The sequence below is a fragment of the Physeter macrocephalus genome, chromosome 11, assembly GCF_002837175.3.
Source record: "Physeter macrocephalus isolate SW-GA chromosome 11, ASM283717v5, whole genome shotgun sequence".
Taxonomy (NCBI): Eukaryota; Metazoa; Chordata; class Mammalia; order Artiodactyla; family Physeteridae; genus Physeter; species Physeter macrocephalus.
Window position 1 is genome coordinate 143,443,068 of NC_041224.1, and position 22,975 is coordinate 143,466,042.

At 38.5% G+C, this 22,975-nt stretch overlaps 1 long non-coding RNA gene across 1 annotated transcript; it reads left to right on the forward strand.

Moving 5' to 3' along the window:
* Nucleotides 1-7,186: 7,186 nt before the first annotated feature.
* Nucleotides 7,187-21,110, forward strand: LOC112063487 (uncharacterized). Its single transcript, XR_002890999.1, has 5 exons — nucleotides 7,187-7,457; nucleotides 8,573-8,689; nucleotides 17,698-17,813; nucleotides 17,924-20,032; nucleotides 20,393-21,110. It is a non-coding gene; the product is annotated as an uncharacterized lncRNA (long non-coding RNA).
* Nucleotides 21,111-22,975: the final 1,865 nt, after the last annotated feature.

The window sequence follows — 22,975 nt, forward strand, 5'->3', positions numbered from 1 at the left end:
GTTCCCCTGCATCGGCAGGCGGACTCTCAACCACTGCGCCACCAGGGAAGCCCCAGACCTTTTTTTAAGAACATTTTAACTTCAACAGAAGGAAAGTATTAAATTGAATAACATTTTTTTTTACAAAATGGGATTTTAAATACAGTATTTGGAAAGATACTTGCCCCACCAAAAAAAGGTCCTTCAATCTACATTATTATTTTTCTTTTGAAGAATCAGTCTCCTCCACCTCTCCGCTCTCAAGTGACTGTCCTCACCCACATAATCATTTTCTTCCTAAATAGCATTTATTATCTCCCAGAAAAAAAGTAAAGATTAAAAGAAATATTTTCAAGGTACATCCAAGATTTCATAGCAATGTTTTGTATTCACAATGCAAGATAAATCTGACTCTTGATTTTTTTTTTTTTGGTCTTCATATGGCATCTGAAACAGTTGTTCACATTCACACATTTATGTTTTACCATATGCATACTGTGTGCAACTCTGTTGTTTTAAAATATTTTATTGGTTTTCCTTCATATCTCAACTTTTGATGGGTGTCCTTGAGGAACTTGCATGAAAAAAATATAAATATGAATGATTCATTCATTTTGAACATATTTAACTGTTTTGGGGAGACTGTGCTCCCCTACATGGAGCACACTGTCCTTAGCAGGGAGTGTGCTTTGTATTTCTGTTCTATTCACAGCTGGATGCTGGAGATGTATTAATATTGTAAACCTGTACCTTTTCTTTCCCTTGTTTACTTTAATGAGTTATTTATATGTACTAGACTGCCCTGACTTTTTGGTGATTGTGAAGGCTGGTCATTAGTTTTATGGATTTCACTTACGGGGATAGTTTAGTATGACATGGTTTAATATAAAAGCTGGTCTTCCTTTAGATTTCAGTCACAAGCAGGCGTTCCTGGGCAAATTCATCGTGCAGGGCCAGACTTGCTGGTTGTAAGGTAGGAGCTGTCCAAACCTCTCCCATTGCTTCATGGGCCTTTTCAGACCCAGCTGCTGTCATATTTTCTCAAATTTTCTAGCAGAGAGTCAATCTCTGGGTGGCCCAGAGGTTTAAGAGAAAAACGAAAAGTACTTTTTTCTTCCAAAGGGTTTAACTCTCTTTTAGAAACTTCTGAAAATCTTCAGAACATTCCAAATCGGTGTCCTCGTGTTTCTCACAGTATGACTTATTGACTTATGGTGTCTCCTATTTAAGAAGCATGAATGTATCTCTAGCTGTTACCAGAACAAACAGCTATAGAATGTAATGACCCACCCCATTTCTAAAATTACTAAATTCTATCAGTGAATAGTGTATAGAAAACAGTTTGGAATTTTTTAAACTGGTCAACTTAAAAACTAGAATACCTTTCTATTTTTATAATGTTCAAGATTTCAGCAACAATGGTTTTAATGTATTACTCTTGCACTGTTATGTCTTGTGTTTTAACTGGGCAAGCTAGTGAAATATTCAATGTCGATACCCAATTCAATGTTAATACTCTTGTGTTAGAAACACCCTTTGAAAATATTTTAGAAAATACAAAATTGTTTACCTGTGATAAAGAATAAGTTTGTGATTGGAAGAATTATACTGTTTTTCTTGTACAAATAATCCTTAAAGCAGCTGTTCAGTCTCACAATGCTGTTGGAAGCATATTTTATGCAGCCTAAAAACTATTTCTGTATTAGATATTTAAATGCATGAGGATAAGTTCTAACTGCTTTTTGTTTAAAACAGAAACATAGAAGAAGCATTAGCCCCAGTTTGTACAAAATGTCTGCTGCAACTGAACTCACGTTAGTTCAAAACTGAAAATCATTCCAGTTTTGTAAAACTGCTGCTACCGGTTTTATCAATAAAGTCTAAGCAGATGGCTTATATCTATACATGTGAAATTTTTGTATGTCAAAAAGATGCAGTTTTGCAGCATCAACATGCAAATTTTATGGGCCTGAGTGATATTACTTATTTCATTATATACAAAAACCATTAACTCTCAAACCATACCAACTGCAGACATAGATATATTAGGACTATAAGTATTACATTTATGACCCATATAATTTATTTTGGTTTTAGGATGCTGTAGGCTTTTATGTGGAACACAGATACAAATCAATGTATATCAACTCAAAAGCTAGCTTAAAGTGTTGAATTTAAATTAAGAATATTGGGTAAAATTGGGTCATTTGTTGAGACGTGAATGAACCTAGATACTGTCATACAGAGTGAAGTAAGTCAGCAAGAGAAAAACAAATATCGTATATTAACGCATGTATGTGGAACCTAGAAAAATGGTACAGATGAACCGGTTTGCAGGGCAGAAGTGGAGACACAGATGTAGAGAACAAACGTATGGACACCAAGGGGGGAAAGCCGTGGGGGTGTGGGGATGGTGGTGTGATGAATTGGACGATTGGGATTGACATGTATACACTGATGTGTATAAAATTGATGACTAATAAGACCCTGCTGTATAAAAAAGAAAGAATATTGGGTAAGTAAGGAGCTCTATAAATGTAAAGATCACCTGAAATAACTTAATTTCATCTGAGGAGGATTCTGAGAAGGCAAAACATAGGTATTCCTGTACAAATGTGTGGGTAATTACTCATCCTGGAGGCTCTCGTCCAGAGGTCTCTCCCTTCTATGTATAGACAGTTCTGATAAGTTTACAAGGCCCCGATGCAGCAAGCTAGAAGTAGAGGGAGCAGATCTATTATGAACAGCCACCTCCACAGCAGTAAAAACACAACTAATATCCCCAAAACAAAAAAAAGAAAATGGAAACAAACTATAGATGTTTCAGGGAAAATTTATTTTTACCATTTTGCATACTGTATTAGTTGAGGGAATTAATGCTACGTGTTATAACAAGCCTAAATGTCAGTGAGTTAGTATAAGAAAGGTTTATTTTCACTAAGATGTTCTTCCCCATGCAGCTTGCTTTCTTAGCATCTCAGGAAGTGAAGCCCATCTCAGAATCCTTAGGGCCTCTAAAGGAATATTTAGTTTGTCATACAAATAGAGGGGGAAGAAAAGGCATGAGAATCGAATCTCTTTAAGGAGCCAGGCTAAGAGGCGGCAACCTCTCCTTCTGTGTGTCCATTGGCCAGAACTAGTCACTTGGTTCCACTTACATTTAAGAAGGCTGGGAATTGTTGTTTATTTGTGCATATGGAAAAATGAATCAGTTTAGTGAGAATCTTCTAGGCAGAATTTGGCACACATTTTTTTTCTTCTCTTTAAAAAACTTATCTCAAATGTTGTGGTAGTGGTGATTACTTAAGGAAAGCTTGCTAATTGCAAACTCATTTCTTATGTTGCTGAAGTTCTTCCTAACCTGTGGTGACACTAGAACATTACACGCTGATTAAGAATTCTACTTGTTCACCCTAGTCATCTTAGAGCATCTTAACACTGTTAAGAGTGGTGGTGGGGGGTTGCAAGTAAAGATCATTTGAGGTCACATTTCTAAAGCCACAGGGCAGAGTTTGAGCACTCAGACTGAGTACAGTTGAGCATTTCTACATGTGTCTGTGCACTACATATTGATACCTATATGATATTTTTTAAAAAACAGAAAATGTATAAAATTGTGAGCAAAAGCAGAAAATTGCTGAGGGAAACGATTTTTAAAGTAAATCATCTGCAGAACAAAAAACTTGACAAATTTGATTGCTGTCTTCTGACATTCCTTCAACAGAGACTTAAACATCCTTAAATGTTAAAATAATTGAGACAGCCATCTATGACTGTGATTCTTTTGTAGCAATTAAAAAATCATAATCATCTTGAATAACATTTTATTGATGAATCAAATCACATTATATGTCTTGTAAACCTCATAGTCTCTTTACAGTTTCTGTAGGGTTTCTCCGGGGAGATTCAGAGACATGGCTCAAGAGGACTTGGGTGACAATTCAGAGCTCTGATGAATTTTAATGTGCATTCTACTACATTATACAACATCTCATCCTTTTCAGCAAACAGATAAGGAGTAGGAGACAGGATTGGCATTATTTCTGTGGTTGTCTCAAGGAAGGACAAGATTCAATGGTGAAAAGATTAGAATTTAGATGAATTCTAAGGTGGTTAGTATGGTATTTTAATATTTAATTTTTAAATCCAAAATTGTTTAGTGAAGGGTTTGCTCTAATCACCAGAAGAATTGAAGAATTTATAAAATTATATCTGCAGACACGGTGGGTCCAGTAAAGATTAAACTCTTATACCCATGTTCTATTTCTGGCTTTGCCACCAAGCAATTCTGCAATCTTGAGATGACCTTGACCTTTTCCTTCATGTCTTCAAAAATCTGTTATTTTTCTTGAGGTGGTCCCTCAAGATGAAGAGGGAATTTGGCAATTATTTGGTGAGTTATATTGACAGCAGAAAAGGCAATTTCCTGGTCTATTCTAATAAGGTATATGAAAAGTGCTGTTCGTTTCGGTCAAGTTAGCTAGCTGCTTCTAAACAGATTTTTTTTTTCGCTCCATAGAGATGCAGCTTGTGATGATGGAGGCTACGTTTCCCCTGAGGTAGAGGAGAATTTTAAGGAAAGATGAAACAGTTCAGCTCAGAGGACTCACACCTACTTTGGAGGACACAGAAACAAGAGAATTAGGAAAATAGATAATGGACTTTTAGGTTATTTTCCAATGCCATTAAAATCCAGATAGTGACTTTTTTTTTTTTTTGTAGAAATCAGTTAATGTTTTGTGTTTTTTTTCCAACCAAACTCAGCCAGAGTGTTCTTTTCTTTAATTTTTATTTTATATTGTAGTATAGTTGATTTACAATGTTATGTTAGTTTCAGGTGTACAGATAGTGACCTTTATAAAATGGTTTGAGAAGGAAAAGAAGTTACTATATCAAAGCAACATCTCACTAAGGGCAGAAAACAGTTTTCTATGTGAAAGGCTTTTTTCCTCTCCTTCACTTAACAAAAAGTACAGCAACTAGTGGCTGCCCTCATGGCTTATGTAAGCTCACTGATAGCTACATAGCTAAGGTGAAAACAGAAACCTTGAACCGGGCAGGGTGGCTGCATCCACTCACATGTGCTTGTGATTCCCTTTGATGTACCAGGCACTGTGTGCTGGGAGCTGGGGATACAGTGTTAAGGTGGAGCGAGCTGAAAACCTGGCGTGGTGACTGTTGTGAAGTGGCATCAGTAAGATGATTTGGGAATGTAATTAGGAGGCTAATCTAGTTGGTGGGAGGCTCCGAGGGAAAGCCACTATGAAGAAGTGGTAGTTCAGTCTGAGACTTGAAGGCTGAGTAGGAGTAAGCCAGGTGAAAGGGAGGCACATTAAGGAAGGAGAAACAACGTGTGCAAAATACCTGAGACAAATGAGAACCTTCCGTATTCAAGGAAACTGAAAAAAGTGGACTGTGAACAGTAAAGGAGGGTGCCTCCTGAGATGGGCTAGCCAAGAAGGCAAGGCTGACTGAGATATCAGCTCCTTTCTTCCTTGACAGTGAAAAAGAAAGAAGTAGCAGTGGTGCAATTCTGGCTGTGGCTATTGCCCAGATTTGAGGTGTGCTGGTCTCAAAGCCCCCTTTCATACCTTAGAGCTGAAATGTGATCATCAGATCTTCAACCCACTTATTACTTCTTCCAGACAGCTAGATGTTAGGTTACCAGCTTTTTTCTCCAGCTTTACTGAGGTATAACGGACAAAACTGTAGGATATTTAAAGCATACAACATAATGATTTGATATACATTGTGAATGGATGTCTAAAACTGAGTTTATTGTTAACACAAGGATAATAATAAGCACAAAGTTATCAGCTTTTAAATCTTAGGGCTAACAAACTCTTAACTCTATGTTTTGTCATAGGTGTTGAGTTGGTACTGGGTGCCGGAGGGGGCAGGGGCCCCTGAGATTTGTAGGGCCACTTTCCGTAGCCCCTTCAACCTTGCAGAATGTCTGCTATTACAGGAGTCAACATGACACTGTACAGCAGCTCTGCCGGGGCTCCAAAGACTGCAGCTTTTCTTTTTAGTTGATTCCCAGTGCTGCCCTCTTCCTTCCAGGCCCTGGCCTGACGCTGTAGGGAAGTTGTGTATCTGCTTCTTCAATGAGAGTCCCTTTCTGAGAATAGCACTGGGCAAAATTTCTCTGCTACGTTTGTCATTTCCCCTTCTTTAATATCGTTCACTGGCTACCCAAATTTGCCCACTTTGACATTCTCAACATCCCCCTTCCCCCAAGAGCAATAACTCCATTGAACAACAACAAGAAGAAGCAATGATTAAAAATAAAAACATAGCCTGAGTGATCCAATACAGAGACAATACAAGCCTTTGGGTGAATTTATACTAAAGTGTAAATGACTGAAACACGCATACCTTCTCCAGTCTCCCTTGTGAAAAGTACATTCTCTTGCATATTTTTATTTTAAAGAAGTTTGCCTGTTAGCCTGAGGTTTTAATTAGCCACTGAATCAAAATGAAGTCTTTCTAACTGCATAAAGTATTTTAGACCACAGGATCATTTTTTACTGAAACCTTTGGCACCAGCAAGCAGCCACGGACAGTGCCGAAAGGAATTAGACTCTGGACTGATTTTCATGTATTAGTTATTTTTTCCCTCTTCAAAATCTATCAATTGTTCGAACCTGCATACACAAACAGGAACACTGGGGAGAAGAGTCCCAGAGGGTGGAAGATCCCCTGCTCCTCATCCCACGTGCCTCACCTCATGTCACACACTCCTCTCTCTCTCCCCTTGCTGGGGACCTGCCCCAAGGCCATCCCAGCTGGTCTCAAGGCACTGACCGAGTCCTGCTTCACAGCCGCTGGAAGTGCCAACCCACTCGCGTCCCCAGACCCGATCCTTCCACGGGACACCCAGCTAGGGTCTACAGCGAGTGACCCTGCCGTGGGAGGCGCGGCCCCCATCACCTGCCCAAGCCCGCGGAGCAGGGCCTGAAGCCCCGCGCGCTCAGCCAACCGCAGCTCCCCAGGCGGCTCTCCAGGACCCAACTCAGGCGAGCACAGGACCCCCTGTTTGGGGTTATTTGTTCGCCTCCCTCCTGGCTCCTGCTCTCAAACCTTCCTCCCAGCCGCCGCCGCCAGCGCACCCGAACCGCAGGAAAGTTGCTCTCTAGCTGTGGAGGGGAGTCATCGCCTCCTAGCAACGCTCCTAGCAACCGGTAACATCTGCTCGGTCTGGTCCAATGCGAGCCGAGAACAGCTGCGCGCCCGCCTCGCGTCGCGAACCCTGAGCTAGAGGAGCTTCAGAGACTGGAGGGACGGACCTGCAGGAGCCAGGGCAGCCCGCCGAGCTGCAGTTGCTGCTGCTGCCACTGTCGCGCCGCCGCCGCCGTCGCTGTCAGCACCCGTCTGAAGAGTGACAGCGCCGCAAAACGGGAGGGAGCACCGGATCCCGCGCCTTTATGAAACAGGTGCGTGCACCTGTCTCCTGGTGAGTGGACCCAGATCGCAAGGTACGTCTGGACTCATCCAGCCAGGTGCCCTCCTCTGAGACTCAGAAAAGACTCTTTCATTGAGGGTGTGGATAGGGACGTATTCTGGTATCCTACCCCGCCCCCAGCCATTGAAAAGTGGCTAGCTGGTGGTCCCAAATAACATGATTCGATTTTTTTTTTTTTTTTAATCTTGGGGTTGTTCTTGCAGATTCTCCTGCCCGTCGCTGTTAGGTTTGTGCTCGGAAGTTTTCAGTCCTCCCTGTTCTCCCTTTGACTTAACTGACTGTGTGCAGCTAGGAGGGCTGGAAGCAGTGAGCTCCCATAGAAAACCTATGGTTAAGGCGAAAAGGATAGTGTAGTCTCGACTAATTGAATCAACACGTACGGAGAGCAACATTCTTTTTAGGTCCTGCTCTGGAAAGGGTCCATTTGGCCGGGAGCAGCCAGTTCACTGTTACTCAATCTCCTGAAAAGTAACCATAGTAACTCACCTCTCTTTTGATGGGATCCTCCTCATTGGCTGCCTATCTTCCTTTGGAAAGCTCATCTCTCTAAATATAGAAGATGATGAGATCTGTAAGCATACATCCATGTTAAAAAAAAAAAAGGTGCAGTTAAATATGGCCCTTTAAAGAAAAACTGTCTTCAAAGAAAAAGTACTATTTGGCTATTTCAAATCTTGAGAGAAATAGTGTGTATTCCAGTGAACGATTGAGTTAGTCTGTTTTGAGTTAACTGCTGAATTGTTACTTTAGAGAGAATATTTCTTGAAATTATACAAAATCTGGCATTTAAAAACAAGTATATCTGACTCTGATTTTTTTAAAAAATCAACGTACTGATAATGTCCCCCAAATAATATCCTAGTAAATAGTTGGTGAGATCTGTGATTCACTTATTTTCACATTTCTTAGGATAGTTAAGATTCCTCATGTTCACAATTAAATCTGGAGAACATTGAAGTAATTGTGTATGTTTGAAGGTTTATCTCTCTGGTTCAGATCAACTCCACCTCAGACATCTTAGTGTCCTCCTACTGCATGCCTTCTCCTGACTTGGTAACCAGTTCAAGTCAGTGCAGTTCTGACTCTTGCAATGTTATTTGTGTCTTGCTTCTTGTTTCAAAATCTCAGGTAGCCATTCATGAGCCCGAGGCTTTGAGAAATGCTCGCTGTGCAAAGGGGAACTCTCACCAGATTTTCTGAAGCTGTCCTAGAGATACACTTTTCAGATTGATTCAGCATTACCAGGTAATCACTAGCTTAAAAGAAATTACTGCTTAAATATGTATCCAGAGAAATAAATGCTAATGTAGCATTACCATAACTTACAAGATCAATATAAGGGGTTGTTTATATAGATGGTTGCTGGGTAGAAGTCAATAGAGGTTCTCTGTAGAAAGGACATTTGTGGGCTGGCAGATTTTCCTCTCTAAGACCCATGTGAATAGGGTGAGGTCAAATTAGGTAGCTTGGCTTGGGGAACATACCAAGCGGAAACGCTGTGAGCACATTGGTGCATATCCGAAATGAAGGCAATGAAGAGAGCTCTCCCTGCAAAAAATGATTATGGTGATTTTTAAAATTTAATTTGCATTAAGGTCATGGTGATAGAAACCCATGAGTGTTAAGCGTTTTAAACTCCATTTTCAGAATATAATACAGTCTTAATTTTTATGTATAAAAATTTTAATGAGGGTTCAGCCCTCCAGCATTGTGTAACTTTCACATGTACTGAGCTATCCATATGCAGTTCCTAGAGGTAACCAACCTAGCAAATTACGATCAAATTCATGAAAGTATACCATGCCACATTTCTTCCCTTTCCTTACCTCCCTTTGTAAAAATAAATAATTGAACAATTTTATTCAGAAACCTATTTGAAAATTTACTCTCTTCTGGTTGTATAGTTTTTATGGATATCATGAGATTTTAAAAGTACTGGTCTATGTAGTCACTTAGTAAAATATCTGTAGTTTAATAAATTTAAGCATTAAAGATGATTGTTTGAGCCATTAAAAATGTTGGTTTCATTAGCCTTTAGCACCACCCACCCTTTTCCCTTCCTCCATTATAATTACTACATTTTATGGTGAGAAACAAATCCAAAGAGACCAGTAAGATTTACTGTCATCTGTCATGAGATGCCTATAAATTTCTAGTCATGCTATCAATCTGAGAAAAGTTTGAGTAAAGCAGCCACAAGTGTTTGCTCATGTATATGCATTAGTCTTGTGCATTAGTAATTTATACATATCCTATCTCTATGTAATATGCATAGAAGTTTAAAATCATTCAGTGCCCTTTAACTTATGTGAATGAGTCCGCCCTTTCATTGAGATCACTGTCACAATCAAAAAGTCAAGTAAAACGGGCTCTTAAATTTTAATTTTGATTCTATCATGAATGTATAATGTTCAGAATATTTACTGTGCAATTTTAATGTCCATATCTGTTTAAAGTCATTCATCAGAAAATATTATCATGGTCCTTAGTTTAAATAAATAAAAATAAATCACTATAGTGTAAACATTTAATCCTAGACACATTGGTAGATCCTAGGTTTGAGCATGAAAAATATTCCACCAATCTGTAACGAAGGATCTAGTCACTCTTGTCAATGGGAACACCAGCTGTACTTGTACATACCATGGATTATAAAAAGGGGTGTACTTAGGGCTGTAAGACTTAGATAAGGCTGAGTTTAAGCAAGTTAAAACTGAAATCAAGTCTAATTTCAGTTTTTCATCAAATACTCTATCTGGAAGCTTTTAGGTGTTTATGAACATTCCATGTTCAGTTTTATGTCATGTTACTTTCATGGGATTTAGAAGATGATTTGAAACATGGAGAAATGTTGAAAGGTTTGATTAAGATGCTGGGGCCCTCACCTCTACATCTGGGCTGTCCACTGAGAACTCATGCCAGCTGTCAAAACACCAACATCCCAACAATAGCTCTAAAGCCAAGGCACAACCCGTTCAGATTGTTGTATCTGTAAAAGCAATATGTTTCAGAAACACAGAAAAAGCTGAAATAAAATAACGATTTCAGAAGCAGGGGGGCAAATTGACTATAACTGTGTAGTACTGAAACCGAGGAAGAAGTACACCTTTAGATATCGGGAGGAAGTAATCCTTGTCGACCCTTCCCACCCTCCATCTTATTTTTAATAAGGTCTGTCTAAATAGTCTTGGTACATTGCTTTAATGTTTCCCCTTTTTAACCTAACCAATTATTTTTTAATTTTTCCTGATTAAATATAACAGGCTAAAAGCAGAGTCATCTAGTTTGCTGCAGTAATTCTCAGTGGGGTGGTAGGAGGATATTAAAAAGTACTAAGGGTTTGCTAGTGTTATGTTCAGTATTGTAATATAAGTATATTTAGAAAAAATTTAAACCTTTTCTCATGTTATAAATTATAGAAAGTAAAATGCAACAAAAAATCTTCTTGGTAGGTAGAGATACAAGAGTCTTCTAAATATCAGTGTTAGAAGGGGTGAAGGGAGAGGTGTGAAGCTGGGAAACCCCCTCTGCAGGGGTGTAGCAGAGTTTGTCTTATTTTTAAAATGCTTATTAAAAGGGGAGGTGTGTGGTAATACGTCAAGAAAAATTGGGGATATTGCAAAGAGAACCAGGACTCAGGAGCCTGGAGTCTCAATTCTGTCTCCATGTGCTACCTGTTTTACTGCTTTATGGCTCCATTTCTCCATGTCAAATATGGGGGATAAGACCATCTACTAAGTGGCATGCTTGAGTTGAACACAATATAATAATTTAATGAAGCACCTATCACTCTTTAGAATAAAGGTGCCCTGTGAATGAAGAACATTTCATCACTAGAACAACTCCAGGTGGCGACACAAAGCAGGCACCATATGAGTGAGGGCAGAGAATTAACCAACTCCAGAGCAAATTCTCATACAGTCAGTCAGTCCTCGATTTCCACGGATGTGGAACCCATGGATATGGAGAGTCGACTGTACTACACCAGTTTACATAAGGGACTTGAGCATCTGCAGATTTGGGTATCCGTGGGGGTCCTGGAACCAATGCCCTGATACTGAGGGATGACTGTGTATTATTAGTGAGTAAAGTTAATGGTTAGTTCTGTTTTATGTTTTTCCTCAACCCTTCTGGGATATCTGGCTAAGTGTTTTTGGTGATACACCCAAACTTGATGTTAGTATCAAAGTGGAAGACAATGAGGGTGATACAGATGGGGTACTTTTCAAAACACCACTGCCATGCACATGTCAGGGGTTAAAAACCCTTCTCTCTGAGCAACAGACTGGGGTACCTAAGGAAGTTAGAGCATCTCCCTAGACATAAGATATTTCTTGGAACCTCCATCTGTCAGTGTTATTGCTTTGCCAGTTTTCTTTCTGATTCATTCCCACTTTCCAAGGTAAAAGGTAGAGTGAAAGGGAGCCTCATCCTCCAAAACAAGGGATGCACTTCTGAGGGGTGGTAAATCACAAGCTTTCCCCAAGGAACCTGTTGCACTTGGTCTCTCTCATTAATAGGGCCAGCTCATGGCAGAAGTTAGGTAGGCTTCAGTGCAGCATCTAAGGTAACTTCATGATTACATGGCTGGTCATATCCCATTTAATGCTGTTGTCTTTGGTTCAGAGACCATCACCAATGGAACAAGGTAGGCATGTGGAACTGGTGGTCTTTTATTTAACATTCCACATCTGTGCTTGGGGCTATCCTCAATGCTGCTGGTTTCTTGAAAAACATTTCTAACTCCCTGGCTGTCAGTACCCCTGGAAGTTCCTGAGAAAGTTTTCCAAGAGCTGCAACTCGTCAGTAATTCTAAACTGCCAGTAGAGTCAATCACGTGCTTAGGGTGGACGATAAATCTGAAGGGACAGATTGCTCCATTAATTCAGAGCTAAACACTGGCACTGAGTTCTGCTCCTCTAGAGCATATTATCCAGAAGCGTGCCAGACAAGAGGTTATGAGGGAGAAGACTGATGGCATATTGCTAAACATCAACAAAGATAAAGGTCTCTAGAAGGTGCGGCATTACAGCTTTGCATGTTGCACCTGCCTGCCTTCTTGAATACACTCATGGATGTTTCATGCACCCTCTGCTTAACAAGAGAGGACAGATGTCCTCCATACAACATAGTGCTGCTGAGTAGCATATTTATATACATATATATATGACTTCAAAAATGAGGCCACTACAATAATAATACCTAATATTTAGTGAGCAGAAAATATGTGGGTATATGACAGGCATGAAGTCAGTGCTTTTTAATCATCTCATTTAATCCACACATAACTCAATGAGTTTGATATTTGACCTCACTTAATCGATGAGGAAACTCAGGCTCTTTGAGATTAAATGCTTTGTCCAAAGTCACTAAGAAAATAAAATGAGGAACTGGGATTGGAACCAGTGCTGTAGGATAGCCCCAGTAGGTCGTGCTGAAGTGTTTGAAGCCATGCAGTAAGATTGCAGAATGTAACTAACAGTGACAGGTAGAGTAGCTCTTTGAACAAAAGTGCCCATGGCCCTTAAGGTAGGATTTCGGTAGCTTTGCCACCAGCAAAGCATTATTTAGATAGGTAGGGACATGTGCTTTTAAAGGCTCATGCCAGGCTAACACTATACAAAGAGAAATCACTGAGAGACTGGAAGCTGAGGCACGTGGTTTGTTCACATCACGGGTCAGTTGTTGATCTGAGACTAGAAGCACCTTATTTTCCCCATTGATCAAACTCTTCCTTTGTCTTTGGCTACACATGCACACGGCCAATAGGATGGTCTGAACTCTGTTTTTGCAGTGTGTTGATTAAAGTGTTGTGAGGCAGAAAATGAAAACCTTACCAAAATTAAGATACATTATACTCATTGCTTGCTTACCATCTCTCAGGCTTTTCACGGTCTTGGATAAAGGATGGTTTACTACGACAGGAGTTGTTCTTTTATGATCGTCTGTACTCTCAAAGTGTTTATAAATTAATTTGCTGATGATCTTTCTTTAATGTACTCCCTGTGGACCGTGCACCAAATGAAATCACTTTTGTACAATAATAGGATTTCAGTTGTCTGGAGGCAGAAGCAGAAGAATAAGGAAGAGCATTTGAGCAATCATTTGTAATTACATTTTGAACGTTTATTTAAAGAAATATGTATAAATTGTACTGTCAGAACTCTAATGACAGGGATGGTCATTGTGTTCTGTGACTCTTCACTTGCTGTTTATTGAAGTTTTAGACTAGGAAATACATTGAAGCATTGAGGCTGGCACAGATATTTTATGTGCCCAGAGGTTAGAGCATTAAAAACAATTTGAATATTCAAGCCAGCATTAGCTATTTTACTTTTACAGATAAATTTAGGCTCAACCTCATTCAGTTTTATAATTTATATACTGTTCTCAGAGCTCAGGACACGGACTATGAAGACATCAGATCATTTTACTTTTTCTTGTCTATTTCATCAGCTTTATTTGAATAACAGGCTGGGTTGAGTTGGGTTTTTTCATTATGGGAGAATTATATAAATAGATTTACATATGTTTATTGGATCATACAGGCAAACATTTGGAACTTCAGACTAACTTTAATTAATTCTCTAAATGACTATCTGGATATTTTAAAAACAGTTACATTTCCTTCACTCAAAATGTATGACCAATGACAATATATCCAGACACATTTTTCTGGAGCTTTTATAGTACTTGTGCTATTTTCAACTTGACCATTTGAAATATTCTTTTGCAGTCTTTTAACTCTCTAATTATAATCGAATATCTGTGGGAGGCAGAGTGGTGGAAAGAATCTTAGGGCCAGAGCTAGGAGGGCAGGCTGGGATTTGCTTCTGGGACAGATCTGTGCTTATTGGCACTAATAAGAGCTAGGATTTGATTGAGTGCTTACTATATGCTGGGCATAATGCCAGTCACTTTCCACGAATTATTTCAGTGATCCTTTGAGACAGTATTATTTCTATTCCCACTTTACAAATGAAATATGTAAAGGGTTTATGTAATTTTCTCAAAGTCACACAACTAAGAAGTGGTAGAGCTGGACCACTTACATCTGACTTCAAAACCCATACTCTTAGCCACACACCAAATTGGAAATCATTGAACCCTTCTGGTCCTCAGTTTCCTCATCTGTAAATCTTGTACGCTGAACCACGTGATCAACAAATAGTTTCCAGCTCTGAATTTTTTGAGTTCTCATCCAGCCAGGAAAATAGATGCAGGAACTTACGTTTGCTATATATTTTAGCCTCAAAGTGGCTAAAAGCATCCTCCAAAATTTGATGCTGAAAACATTGCGAATAGCTAAACAGCATGCAAGGAAGTAATTGTCAAACAGATAGCAGCTGTGAAAACTTTTCAGCATTTCAACAACCCATGGGGGTGTTTTTTAAGAGCAATAAACTAAGTAGCTAAGCGTGTTGCCCATGGAGCTGAGACACAAATCTAGACCCCTGAGAAATTACTGTGTTTCCAGGGTCTAATACATTCTCTATCTTAGGATAACTGCCTGAATACAGCAGACAGAATCTTTATGAACCTTGGAGCCATTGGTACAATTTTTTGATCTTGATGTTAAATAAAAAATATTTTACTAGATCATCACTTGGTTTATTTGATATTTGGTTCTCCAAGCTGCCACCTGCCCTCCCTTGTGTCATTCATTAAAAGGTTTTTTTTTTTTTTTTTTTTTGGCGGTACAAGGGCCTCTCACTGTTGTGGCCTCTCCCGTTGCGGAGCACAGGCTCCGGACGCGCAGGCTCAGTGGCCATGGCTCACGGGCCCAGCCGCTCCGCGGCATATGGGATCTTCCCGGACCGGGGCATGAACCCGTGTCCCCTGCATCGGCAGGCGGATTCTCAACCACTGCGCCACCAGGGAAGCCCCATTAAAAGGTTTTTAATAGGTCATAAATGCTGTAGACATTGCATTACTTTATAAAATAAAATGAATATATATATATACATCTCCAAATATATATATGAATATATATACACATATATATTTCCAAATCTTTCCTCATACTTTCCTGCACTACAGTAATTCACTGAGCCTTGTTAAAAAAAAAAACAGTGACCTGTCCAGCTATAATGCTAATAGCCGTCAGTCGTTGATACTTCTTAATGTGAGCCCAGGAATTTATGTTGAAAAGTGACCTGATTCTTTCTTCACTATTAGTTAAAGTGGAGTCTGGCTTTGCTCATAAAGCTAAAACATCTAAGCCAATGTAGCCAATGTCACAATAACAATAACAACAATGACAAAAATCCATCAAGCGGATTGCTTGGCATTCTCATGATTAAGCAATCAGTTGATTGGCTGAATGTTCTGTTTTTCCAATGGCTGTTGTAGTGCTTCTACTACATTTGCCTAATGCTATGACATAGAAACTCAAATGCGGTCCCCAGACCTGCCTCATCAGCATCACCTGGAAATTTGTGAGAAATAGAAATTCTCTGCTCCTAGCCCAGATCTACTGAATTAAAAACTCTGGGGGTGGGACAAATGGCAGTTTGTGTTTTTAGGAGAGATGATTCTGGAGAGATGATTCTAATGTTCACTAACTTTTGAGAACCATGGTGGCATCAACTAGTTAAGCAGTTTAAAAAGAAATCAGTAACAATAATTAATTGTCATCACAGAACAACCCAAAGCTTCACCTAATTATTTGATTCAATCCTTTAAAAATACACCTAAGAAAATGTTTACTAAAAAACAACCCCTGAGAAAACTGGGTTCAGAGATGCTTCCTTTGTTTTCATTATAAACAATTTTGTTTTCCCCTTTTCTAACTTCTGAAATCTGTGAAAACTCCATATAAACTGAGATATGCTTACTGAATTCAGAAATTGTATACTGACTTTGTTCCAATTGTGAATGATTATTACACATTCGTCTCTTTTTAGGTCAGACACACCAGTGGTTTAAAATTCTTATTTCCCTTACAAAACATGCCAACTCTAATTTAAGGCTCTCTTGGGTTTATAATCCACAGTGGTGCCAGTGAAAAATTGGAAAGCTTTAGATGTGATTTTTTATAGCTTTTCCTACTTGTTAAGAAAAACCGCCCAGCTACAAAAAGCTGCAGGAAATGTTATACAGATGCCACCAAATGGAGGAAAAACTTAGAAGAGGCATGTTCTTAAAGAGCACATGTTTAATATTTAATATTTAAAACATTTAAGATGTTAGAGGAAAGCATCAAATGTCTTGACCATGAATTTATTTAACCAACACATTAATAAACTACTCATTTTGTGAATCAAATGGTGTCAACACCTAAAAATATTCAAGGGTGTGTTTAAGGGTAAAATTGTTGATGCTTAAGTGTAAACTTTTTCTCTGATCTGGTCCACTGAGGTTGAATGAGTACTGAACGGGACTCAATTTGTAGTATTCTAAATTCATTCAAGGCTTTCACTGGGAAGCGCCTTATGTATCTTCAGCTTGCAAGGCTGTACTTGCCTCTTTTCCGTGATATCAGCACCACCTAGCGTACATACTAAAAACTCCCTTTAAACCAAACCATCTCTTTCTGAAAATCTGCCTTCAGAACATTGTCCTTTTTCAAACAAGTCAGAATTCTCAACAATAGTATGTTAAAGGAGAGAACAAAATTTTCACTTTCAGAAATTATACCAAGGTCAAGTTTTCAAGTCAGTGTGCTATTTAAACTTTTTATTTACTTATGATTTACCTCTGTTAAGCCAGGTGTTATGAGGATGGTTATACCATGACCATATCATAGAGTTTGTCTGTAGACATGCAGTTATTTCTTTAAAGTGTAATGGGGTCACCAACCATTTTACACAAATTTGGTTAACCTAGCAACGTTAAATTCCTTCTGTAAATGAGGCAGTTTTACTAAAAGAATGATGAAAGATAACATCTCTTTCCATTGCATTTTGTGCGTCGACTTCAAATGTGGGTATGTTTTGACATTAAATGGCATGAAATTAAATAGAGGATTGGTAAGTATGTACTTTATTTCAGAGGGACTGCATAAGGAAATAAATATAATTCTCCAACCTAGAACATCTAATCTGGGTCTGAATAGTGACATGTGCCTGCAAACAGGCTTCTCAGCCACAGGACAATTGCCACTGACTGCTTCACTGCGTTGCTTAGTAAATGAAGAGAGAATATTAATTTCTGGGGTCACCAGTTTCTTTTCACAAGTAGAACTTATGTTATAAAATACTCTTTTGCTACAGTAATATCTGACTTCTCTCCAATTATTTTATTTTCTATAGCTTATCCACCAAAAGTATTAACACATACGTTAACAACGTCGAAAGTAGCCTACTTTAAGAGAAAATATGCAGAAGAAGAAGATTTACATCAAGATTACCATGGCTATTTTCCAAAAGTAAGGGTTTATTTATTATTTTTTGAAAAATTTTATGAGTCTTGTGGATAGCAAAGGCTCTTGTTCTCATTTTTCCAAAATGTAGATTGAATGATGTATTTGCTTTCCAGCACCTGATACTGCCTGAGGACAGGACTTGCATTCTCAAACTTTCTCTAGAGAAGCTCAGATTTCTTGAAGACCCAGAAACCTACTTAAGAAGGTCTGTGTTAATTAACAATTTGCTGAGGAAGATCCATCTAGAGACGGAGAAAGAGAGCTATGAATACTTTAAAGAAGCTCCCTGTTATAAGACTGCTTATTCTGATACAAGAAAACGGCTGAAGTTTATGGTACAGGAATGCTGTTCTCAGTCTCTCTATTATGAAGAGCTGCATTCGTATCATATTGTGCCTTATGCTTCGGAGAATGCCATTTATGGAATGGGCTACACTAGCAGCCACTTGGAGCAAAATTCTCAGTTGCTTATTTATAAAATGAATTAAAGTAACTGTCAAAGTCCATTGATACCGTGTTTCTAAATGCCTGAACTGTTTATAGTGAAGATGTTAACATAAGGCACTAATTATCAGTGCCCTTGAGATCAAAGATGAGATGCATGCTGAACTGATTGGAGAAAGCCCTGGTTATTATTCAGCAGTCCTTACTATCATCCAGCCAAATTGAAAATATGTCCACATATTATAAAGTGGAGAGTAAGTGCTTTAGAAGCAAAGTTTTTTTTTTAAAGATAAGGTGCGTCGGAAGGGACCTATATTAAGTTCTTACACAGATTTAAACATTTCAAGCCCCCTATTTCCAAATTCTACCACTCTTAGTGGAAAGTAACAAAAAGTAACAGATTCAGATTAAACAAATAATGTCTTGTCCCTGAGGATTAAGGGTGGACCGAATTTAATTTTCTGTAAATGATGAGAGGAAGGGTAGATCCTTTCTGAAATGCTTTGGCTTGTCAAGCATTGTGCCAAATAATTGACACCATTCTCCTTTTACCATTAGTGGCAATTCAAGATGTGGCAAACCTACTGCAATTTAACTGCTGAATGTAACAACCGGAACACTCCACATCGATCCATTTTACATTATTATTATTATTATTATTTTTTGGCTTCATACAGTTTTCTCTTTCAAAGTGAAATTTAATAAGATAGCCTTGCAGATGGGCTTTTATCTAAGTTCTAGGGGTCAGTTAAAATTTGTGGTGGGCTTTTAGTTGAGTTTAAATTTATTTATGATGTCATTTTTATAGGCTGTGAAGCTCAGGAAAAGGGTAGGCAGGTAATGTTTGATTTTAATAGGCAGGTAATTAAAAAAATCTTATCTGCAAAAACTGGTGAGAACAACAAAAATTCTACATGATGTTATTTCTTCATCTAAGAGTTCATTTAAGGCTGTCTGGATGAAACTTTGCACTGATTTTTGTATAATAGTCGACCATTCACTATTTGACAAAATGTTTCAGAATGCCTTTGGTGGTGAAGTTTAGATAAGTTCCTATATTTTGCAATTTGAAAGATAATTATTTAACAAGCTTCATAGATTCCTGAAATTGTTTGAAATGGTTCGTGATGTTCTCTGAGGTTTGAGTGAGATGTCTGATTTCAATGTCCAGACTTACATTTCATGGCGCACATCATTTAAAGAATTGTCATTAACTGATAAAACAGATTGGAAAACTAGGTGCCAAAGCTATATTCAAGAAAATACCAAAGACCCAAAGATGAGTGTTAGAGAGACTATGATAATGAAGATAAGAATCTAAAATAAGGATTGTACAGGGCATAGAAGAACAGTGTTAAAGAGATTTGGAACGATTTGCTTACTAATGTGCTTTCAGAGCACTTTATACATACATAATAATGATAGTCAAGGGCACTGCTTGGGCCTTCAGTGATCTTATGTTTTTGCAAATCTAAATATGGTGACTTGTCAACATTGTATCTTCCCTCATTGGATGCCATCTTGTAAACAAGAAGGCCTTTATCTCTTAAAGAGAATTTTGGTTTCAGTTTTGATTCACTACTTGCTCCCTCTAATGAATCATCAGGGTGATTAACATGGATGCTTTCGGTATAAAGAATATTGGTGCCCTAATTAGCATGCATTGTTAAAGACCACATAGATATATATAATTGATAAAAGTATTGGGTTTCTATGTAATTACTCAATCAGAATTAGGAAAAAATGCTTTAGAACAAATTGGAAAATTATAATTGAGGGTAATTTTTTTTTATAAATTTATTTATTTTTATTTTTGGCTGCGTTGAGTCTTTGTTGGTGCACTCGGGCTTTCTCTTGTTGCGGGGAGCGGGGACTATTCTTCGTTGCGGTGCGCAGGCTTCTCATTGCGGTGGCTTCTCTTGTTGCAGCGCACGGGTTCTAGGCATGTGGGCTTCGGTAGTTGTGGCACATGGGCTCAGTAGTTGTGGCTCACGGGCTGTAGAGCGCAGGCTCAGTAGTTGTGGCGCACGGGCTTAGCTGCTCCGCGGCATGTGGGATCTTCCTGGACCAGGGCTTGAACCCGTGTCTCCTGTATTGGCAGGCAGATTCTTAACCACTGCGCCACCAGGGAAGTCGAGGCTAATTTTTAAGGTAATTTAGTGTGAATGGTGAGCTAGCTTTGCCGTACAAATATAAATATTTAAAAATTAATTTAAGGGCAAAATTTGTCACCTAAGTTCAAAAGCTTTATTTTACTGCTTATACCACACCTTATTCCTCAGATGTGTTTATTAAAATGTAGATTTCTTAAACAATGGGAATATTAATTGAATATACTCCAAATGTGATAGGATAATTATTATGTACTTTGAAAGATAGAATTAGCTCTCTAATAGTTTAAAATTTTTTACCGAAAGGAACATTTGGCTTGGTTTAGGACAGTGTCTACAAGAAAAACATGCCAGTGCTAATAGGTGTGACTTACAAATATACCACACATTGAAATTGTTTGAGGACAGAAATGTGTATACTTTGGGATAGAAAAGAGAGGGAGAGAAAAAGTTTCCAAGAAAGTGTAAAATTGTAATGTTTACTGTATGTCAGAAATGTTAAAGCAGGAACTCTTGGACAATGAACCCATAACAGACATAAAGTCTGTTTTATTTGGTGACATCATTAACTGAACTCTCTGAATCTTACATTCATATGGAGAGAAGGAACTGTCTTAGAAACCAGTGGTATTTGTGAATATGCTTTTTTTTTAAAGAAATATGTGTTGATTTCAAAACAGGTTATTTAAGAAATATCTTTTAGAACATTTAATTTCTTTTCCAATAAACAATTCATAGACAAGGAGTTGACTAATGTCATCTTGACTTATTAAAAAAATACTAATTTGTATTTAAACTGTGTTAACTTGTCTGAGTTAACCAATAAGATTACTGTCATTTTACCATGGCAACCTGATCTATAGGGAGACCCTATTCAGACCTGCTCTGCTGACTCCATCCTGCATGATCTACTATGGGAGATGCAAAGGTAAGAGAACAGTGACAACTTTTTTAGAACCTGGACATCCTTTCTTTGGTGACAAGAGCCGTGCTTAATGTAAGAAAGATAGAATAGGAAATCTGAGTGCCTTTGGTAATGTTGATCAATCTTCTGGGTGCCCAGACAGCCTAAAGACCTGATAAAGAATAAGAAAATGAAACAGAGAGGGAAAATGAAGATAAAAGGAAGAAAAAAGGAGGGGATAGGGAAATAAGGAAAAGAATTAGTAAGTGAAAGCAAAAGTTATTTCCTGTCGGGGGTGGGTGGTTGCTTGCTGTACTCAATTGTTCTTTCCTGTGTCTGCTGTAGATCCCACATCCAAATTTCCACAATGTATTGATGTTTTCTTACATTCACCAATGATGCATAAGACTAGATTCTGTTCAGCATATGTATTATTTGAAATGTGGTACTACTGTGAAATATCCCTGAAATGGAACTTCTTGGGTAGCGGAGAAAAGAAAAAACAGAAATTAAGTTGGAAGAAAAACTAAATGGTGAGCCTGTGTACATGTGGTTAAGCTCAAACACATGATCAGATTTCAGTGTACATCCCAAGACTTAATAAACTCAGTGCTAGAGGACTTGGAAATAAGTGTCATTCCCCACTGTTTATTGAGCAACTGCTATGAGCCAGGCACTGTGCCAGGGTTGGGGATACATAGGTGAATGATGCACAGTTCTTTTGTCCAAGCAGTTCATTGATGAGGGAGGAACTCGGAGATGTTTGGGTTTTTTTGAAATGTAAGAATTCCTTACTGGGAGTAGCACCTGAATTTCTCTTTTCCAAACTGTGGTGGTTATCAGACGTGTACCTCCAAAGGTGTTTGCAGCTAAGAAGATGCACAGGGGAAGGGAATGTCCACTGACCTAGATTTTAGAGCAGAAGGAGAGTACATTCTGCTTTGCAGTGTATTTTATATTTGGAAGCATGATGGAAAACCAGTGCTGCAGAAGGGAAGTGTCGCCGGCCTTAGCTTCACCTGGGGCATAAGAGGAGGTAGGGAGACAAGTGCAAGTACAGAACAATTTCTCCTCCCGACCTCTCTAGCTGTGAAGTTCTTTTACAGGGCAAATCAGGTTAATATCAATGTCAAGGAGATCCTTGAAGGAGAAGCAAAATCAGGAGATCACAGCCTGAGAGTTGTATATAGTGTGCTCAAGGTTAGAAGGGCAGCTTTCTTTAATTTGCCTTGTGTCGCTGAATTGCTAAAATGAACCTCTGGATTTCTTAACAACAGCTACTGGAGCCATGCTCCTTCTCTCCACTGGCTTCCTCTCTGAATCACAGCCCCTGTCTTTGCAGTTTGCTGAAAGTGGAGGTTATGGTTCTAATTCTTTATTGCCTTTCATTTCTTCCGTCATTGATACTGATTTGCTCAAGAATATCGTACGTAGAAAAAAGCAACAATTTGCAGTACTGGTTGAACGCCCTTGGGAAAGGTTTCCAGAGTGTATCAAACTAGAATTCATCACAGTTTCTTGATACAATTCTTTTAAAAACTACTCTACATAGTCATTAAATAATTGTCTACTAAGCTAATCTTTATGTTTCTAGAGTTCAGTGAAAGGTTATCAGTTCTACATGTTTTGCTAAAGAAAATACCTTAGGTTGGAAACAATGGAAGATCATGTGTAACTAATTCAAGCAGTTCATGAGCATTTATATA